The sequence below is a fragment of the Dipteris shenzhenensis genome, chromosome 11, assembly GCF_047967505.1.
Source record: "Dipteris shenzhenensis isolate YYH24624 ecotype China chromosome 11, Dip_SZ_1.0, whole genome shotgun sequence".
NCBI classification, from domain to species: Eukaryota; Viridiplantae; Streptophyta; class Polypodiopsida; order Gleicheniales; family Dipteridaceae; genus Dipteris; species Dipteris shenzhenensis.
This window is the reverse complement of record NC_141606.1, coordinates 50,671,566-50,678,735: the sequence shown is the minus strand read 5'-3', so window position 1 is coordinate 50,678,735 and position 7,170 is coordinate 50,671,566. Positions and strand designations below refer to the sequence as shown.

The following is a 7,170-nucleotide window of genomic DNA, read 5'->3' as shown; positions in this document are numbered from 1 at the left end:
ATCAATAGTATTACAATTGTACACAAGTGACTGATATACCATTGGAACAACCTCCCACAAGTACTACAGAATCATCAGGATGGCTACATGGGCACCAGTTATATCAGCAATATCACCAGTCCTCATCACCATCTATCATTTTCCAACATTAAGCTAGCCAAATGATCCAAATGTCCGAACTATTCACTAGCTTGGCCAAGGAGGAATATGCAAAGAGAATTGGATAGACAGAATGCAACAGAAATTGAAGATCAATTCCAAGCAATCACCATAGAAGTCAAGGCACTTCAGGTGCAGATAGATGAGAAGGAGGTAGAAGAAGTGTGCATGAACCAAGCTCTCCAAGCTCAAGAGAAGGTAGTGAGGGATGTGATCTCCAACCTCCACCAAAGTCAAACACAACTAATAGTAGCAGTACAAGCAACGGCAATCCTACAGACCTACTATAACTCCTTGACCTTTGCACATGCTCAGTAGACAGAGGTAGTGGCACAAGATCGACTCACTCTAATTCACAAAGAAGAAGAGCTCTAGGATTGCAAAGACAAGCTTGAAGACATGAAACAATCTTTGGCAGTATGTGCCTTCAACATTGACGAGCTTACAAGGGAATGTAGAATCTTAAAGGACCAACTTGCTATTGCTAAAGAGGCCAGCACTTCACAAGCACAAGTCTTGGACCAATGGTCCAATACCACAAAAGACATGCCTCAACAGGCAAAGGTCACCTTGCAAATGAGAAAGTTTAAGGAGGCATATACAACCATCTACCAGAAGTACAAAGAAAAAATGAATGAGATGCACTCCCAAAAGATAATCATCTCCAAGCTTGAACTCCAATTGCTAGTGCATAACAATGAGGCAATGGAAGACAACACCAATGAAGCCCCACTACCATCCACAATGGTGGTGTACCAAGAGCTTGTCGCTGCTCTACAAGTGGAAGATCACCTCAACGCACGCGTGCTTATCCAATGGAAGCAACTCCAAATCAGGATCATATCCGCTCATCCAATAATCAAATGGGAACATTCCATAGGGACCCCTCGAATTCTTTTCTAGTTAATACTACATATGCCGGGTTTATAGCACTCAAGATGGATGCTTTCATTGCATATGTATGCCTCATGGGTAGTCCTCCCCTCAAGGTTATCGCTGGTTTTTTGCCACAGAGAGAGAGAGAGAGAGAGAGACCATTAGGCTCATCTATTTTCTAACAGATAAGAAGCGACCGTTCCCTGATCAGCGTTCTAATAATGTTTCTGATTTCCTGTTGTGCAGATTCTATGCAACAGAAGTAGTATTGGCATTGGAGTATCTTCATGATCGGGGAATCATCTACAGGGATTTGAAGCCAGAGAACATTTTAGTGCAGAAAAATGGCCATATAATGCTCACTGATTTTGATCTTTCGTTGGTGGTTGAGAGCAAACCAATCGAGAAGGGACAACATAAGAGATCATGGGGGTCTATAATTTCATGCTTCAGCACATCGCCAAGAAAAGAGGAAAACGATTCACAGCAATCGACGTCAGGTAGAAACTTGCAAACTGATGATTCTTCCTCTTTGCGACCAGGTACCCGAAAATTTCGTCTCCCATTCCATGCATGGCGAAAAAGATCGAAACAGAAAAAAGGGAATATATCTCTTTGCCGATCTAATTCCTTTGTGGGTACTGAGGAGTATGTTGCACCAGAGGTATTATGGGGCAATGGACATGGGTTTTCTGTGGATTGGTGGACATTGGGGATATTTCTGTATGAGATGGTCTACGGGAGGACACCTTTTAAAGGTACAAACAGAAAAGAAACGTTTTATAACATCTTATGCAAGGAACTTGAACTGCCATCTTGATCTCCTTTCAACGACTTGATCAAGAAACTCCTTGTAAAGGATCCAGAATTGAGGCTGCCAACCTCATAACCTCACTTACCCTTGCTGCTACCACCCTCTTAACCTTCCCTGAGCTCCATCCTAACATCTATTCCCTGCATCGTCTCTTTGCTCATGCCTCTCACCATTTTCAACTAACCCAATAGTCACAAACTTATGAATCCCTCACACCTAGCTTCTTCCCTTCCCTTGCTAATCCTACCCTCGAGGATTACCAAGCTATTCAAACCATTTGCCCAATTCTTCCCCCCCTCCCCTCTGCTCCCCCTTCCACAACTAATACTCTCCCATATTTCTCCCCCATGTCCCCAGATTCTCTCCCTACCCCGTCATCACCTCCAATACTACTTGTGCATCCATCAGCAGAAAATGACACAGTATTTGATTTTGAATATTAGGATCCAGAATATCCAATTCACACTCCCGTGCCAAGTTCCAATGATGGGTATGATTTTGATGAGATACCACTTCCCAGTAACCCCATCAAGGAATTTTGGGGCAAATATCCTGATATGAAAACTCGAGGTGGATGGACCCTAGACAACTTTCCTACCAACCTTCATTAATGTCAAATTAGTGAAGGCTGGATAAGCAAGTTGGATCCACAACCTGATTGGCGCCATCCCAAGCTCTTTGATGTAATCTTCTTGAAAGAGTACCTATGTGCACCTCCATGTCTCAGAACCCATCCCAAGTTCTATGCACTTCCACGATGTAAAAAATGGGAAGCCAACATACACACTTTGGATGAAGATCACACCATTAATTGGCCAATGATCGAACCATATTCTGGTGTAGAATGGAATATCCAAGGCATAATGATCCGAGCACTTCAGTAGCATGAGAAAATAATGCGTAGCAACATTGATCGCTTCCTTTGCCTAAGTGCTATCTTTTGCAAAACATTGGAATACATTCTGGAAGTCCCATGTTACCTTGATAGCCATTTGCCTCCACTTAGTTTCAATCCCAATGAATGGGTCAATGCTCAGATTACAAGCTGATTCTATCAAAGAGTGATCTTCTTAGAAGCATGCCACATATCTCTATTCAAAAAAATGGTGGATACAAGCTACCTGGGAACTGAGCAAAAATTGTATGGTGCCAAGGCTTTATAGTAGGATCGACTAGCATGACACAAGTTCCATAGCCACTGGACTAAAGACATGGCAACCTAGCTACGTGCTTGCATAATAAGCCATAACCTGAGGACGCGGGTAATAAAATGGATCCGGGTTTAGGACAGTCACAATTTCAACCACCGGGATGGTTTAGCACACTGTCATAGTTTCAACCACCATGATGGTTTAGCCTGATGGTCTCAACTTCACATATTAGACAATAACAAGTATATTGCTTTTCATTTCTGAATTTTACCATTAGAAAATAACAATATATTACTTTTCATTTCTGAATTCCACAATTTAACAGTAGTATATGACCCGAATGGTAGGAAATTAAATTTAATGAATTTAAGTACTAAGAAACACAATAATTTCAACCACCGGGCTGGTCAATAACTAATGTCTATTCGACCATGCTGGTTCAAGACAATCACATAATTGGTGATTGAGCTGAAGCAGCCACGGTTGCATGATGTTCCAACCATCGGGCTGGTTTAGTAAAATAACAATATATTGCGAAATATATTGTTGTTAATTTTTGCTCAACCATGCCACCAGGCTGGACAACTAATGTCTGTTCAACCACATTGGTTCAGGACAATCCCATTACTGGCAATTGAGCTGAACCAGCCCAGGGTTGCATGATGTTCCAACCATCGGGCTGGTTTAGGACAATCACATTTAGTCTAAGCCTAGTTTAAGAAATGAAACAAGTAAACTATCCCAAAGCTCAATCACAAAACGACCACCGGGCTAGTTTAGGCACGACTGACCTGCGTTGTATCTAGCATGTGTATGATGTGCTCCTCAAACACCTTGCATCCCATCCACTTATTACAGATGTCCTTTCTATTTGGAGAAATTCTAGTATTTTCAGGCCAAAATGCCGTCAATGTAGCAATGACTATGCACTTAGGCTGTCTCTCCTTTTCTTGCATTCTATTGAAGCCCATAGACTTCTCAGATCAGGATGATCGTGCATTGTTTCTACTCTATGTTCAACCATTGGAGCCACATTGGTCCTTCTGATTGACAACATCTTTGACATTGTACACCCAAGCCGTTTCTCCTTTGTTTCAGGGGACACCAACATAGCTAATGTCGCCCTCTTTGTAGCTAGTTGATCTAAGCTGTGCACCCCTTTTGCCTTCTGTAAGCCATTTCTTAGGTTAGAGAGCATCGCCTCTTGGGCATGCATCTCTCGAGGTGTTGGTAGTGTTGTTACTCTATGAACTTTAGGGTGCAGGCTAAAGCTTGTGAAGACTCGAGACTAGTAATCACCTGAATGGCCTGATGTTGTTACCTCGAATGCTCCGACCAATCGTGACACCACAGCTCGTGTTCTTCGCTCTGATGGCAATGATCGAATGCATGCATCTACAACTACTTCTTGCTGCTGCACTGCAAAAGGACTCTTCTTTGTTCTCGTTGTTTCTCCCTTTGCAGATGTTGCAAAAGTATCTTCTGTTGCCAATTCGATACCGTGCCAACACTTTCCTTGACCGCACTCTGTTCCTTGTTCCTTGACCTGGGTTTTCGGCTTTCCTACCTCGCAACCTCTGTATGCTTCTCTTGCAAGCCATGGCGAGTTGCATGTTGCCATTGATGCCATGGCCACAATCAGTCCACCCAAAGAAGCTAGCTGGTGAGGCAAGCAAAGAATAGAAGACAACTTACCTGAAAGAAGACAATGGCAAACCAAAGTATGCTCAAGGTCACGTCGAGGTGTGTGCGGGTTGCAAGGCATTTGCAGGATGGGGGCAGGTTGCAAGTACTTAATCTTCCAAGATTTGATGGGCAAGAGGTGTGAAAATTCAAAATTCGTGGGAGTAGCAAAATTTCAGCTGTCGGTTTTTCCCCCTCTGACATCAACAGAATTGGATGTCCCAAACAAGTGCAATGTGGCCTAAAATGCTTCAAAACACTAATAGGCCAAAGGGCACGCTATCGGGTTTGATGCTGTGTATTATTAATTGTAATGACCTTTGGCATGCTTATGAGCCATATAGCAAGCAAGTGCATGGAAAAAGAAACAATTCAAATTTGTAAATAGTGTTGGATTTATTAAAATATATTTGCACATGCACAAAATGCACTTTTCCAACTTGAATCTAGATACCAATACCAACAACTATTTTAAGACCACCATGCACTAGTCCCAATAGTTTGGATTCCAATTTTTCAATCCGCTTTGGTTTTCAACAAATCAAAAGAAAGTTATGGAGCGTGCCCTCAAATGGGTATGCATCACTTTAGCACAACATTGGAGGCCCATTAACCCATGCATAATGATCTCATTTAGGTGTGTCCTTGGGTTGAGGATAAGCGTACGTAGTGTACTTCAGAATGATTACTTGGTTGAATGTATGTATAGAACAAAATTTTTATGTTTTTGAATAAATTGCTATATCCTATAGTCTTCAGGATGCATGCTTCACATGCAACAACATAGCAATTATAATGCTTTAATGGTCTGGTTGCAAATCCTTATTCCATAATTTAAGGCTCTCATGGTCAAATTTGGAATGTGTACTACAATTTGAAGACAAAGTTTACTGAATTCCATTGAGCAATGCATAAGTTATGGGTCATGCAAGATACCCATATACAAAAAAGTCCTCGAACCTTACCAAAAATGTCTACACTCAAGCAAACACGTAGTTTCTCTTGGATTGTCAGAAAGATTCAGCATTTAAACTTTGTATTCCAAATTTGGTTAAGATCGACTAGTTTGTTATCCCACATCTTAGGTTTTGCATGATTTAATCCCCTGAATGAATAATATTTCATTAGATTCTTTTGATGTAAAGGTCTGACTTCTATTTTATCCATTTTAGGTGCTTTTATTCACTTAATCCTGATGATGGGATTAACTATATGGCTCTACTTTGATGGGAGTATTAAATATGAACACACACACACACACACACATTCTAATAATACACAATAATTTTCCCCCCCACCATTAAGTACCGCCTAATAATTTATTAAGTTTTTTTCCTTTCTTTATTTTCCCCACCCTTATGTACTGCCCTAATAATCTCTCCCTTCCCCCTTAGTTTTATTTTTATTAATGTTCTCCCCTTATTTTTCAAAGTAAAGTTATGGCCCTCCTCCCTTTTACCAATCTCATTTACGAGCTTATTCTATTAAGAGCCTTTTAATAGTCCTCCCCTAGCTTGTTGTAAGTTAGGACTGAGTTGATTTGCAATTGCTAAACTTTGTTTGGCCCCATTGGTCGACATGATTCCCTCAAGATATAGATTATGTGTCCAAGGTCTTATTGTGATTGCTTTCACACCTAGAGTTTTTCTTAGCCTAACAACGAATGCTATAGCTAAGTTCTTACCTTTCTATTTTTGGGAATGGTAAAGTGTATCAGTTGTCCTTTATGTTTACCTTCTTTCTTCAATCCCCATGCACGTCGTGGTTCTTGAAATGCCATGTCTACCTCGCTCAAGGTTTCTTCTTCCCTTTGCTTGCTTGGTCATTTTCACGCCCACATTATTGCACCGCCCACATTCATGGCAGTTTCTCCACCCCCTGATCCGACCTTCTCTCACCAAGTTGTCTATATAAGGCTCTCCTGTGGTCTCCCCTTCTTTATAGCTTGGCGACTCCCCTTCTCGTTGCTCTTCCTCTTCACCTCTTGGCCTTCTCATGCACTTCTATGGCAATTTCAGCAGCTACACTGCTATACACATTACTTAGGTTTCCACCTTGTGCCCTTATCTTCAAATTCCTTCCTCGTATCGCTTTACATGACTTCCTTCTCCCTGCGATCAACTTCATTGTATTCTCCCTTACAAAATTGCCACACGTTAATTGTTACCCCTCTTTTCTTATATTTTTTGCTTTATAACATTTTTAATACTTATCATTTATGTCATATATATATATATATATATATATAACTTTGCTTTAAGTGCTCTCTTGCTTTTCCAATTTTTTGCTAGCCTTGTTTATGTCATTGTTTTAACCTTTTATATTTTTCTCACTTATCAAAAAGTCCAAGGTTCCTTTTTACTCGTTGGATGTATTTAACTTATTTCTTTCATTGGTTAGTTTTATTTTCTTTCTTAGAGATCTACAAATGCATGTATTTTTTTTTTAATTGTTTTTAAAAATTTCTCAAGTTAATGTGTTCCTTTT

At 40.6% G+C, this 7,170-nt stretch overlaps 1 pseudogene; it reads left to right on the top strand.

The window, feature by feature from the left end:
* The first annotated feature begins 207 nt into the window (after window positions 1-207).
* On the top strand, window positions 208-1,924 carry LOC147897136 (serine/threonine-protein kinase OXI1-like; annotated as a pseudogene).
* Window positions 1,925-7,170: the final 5,246 nt, after the last annotated feature.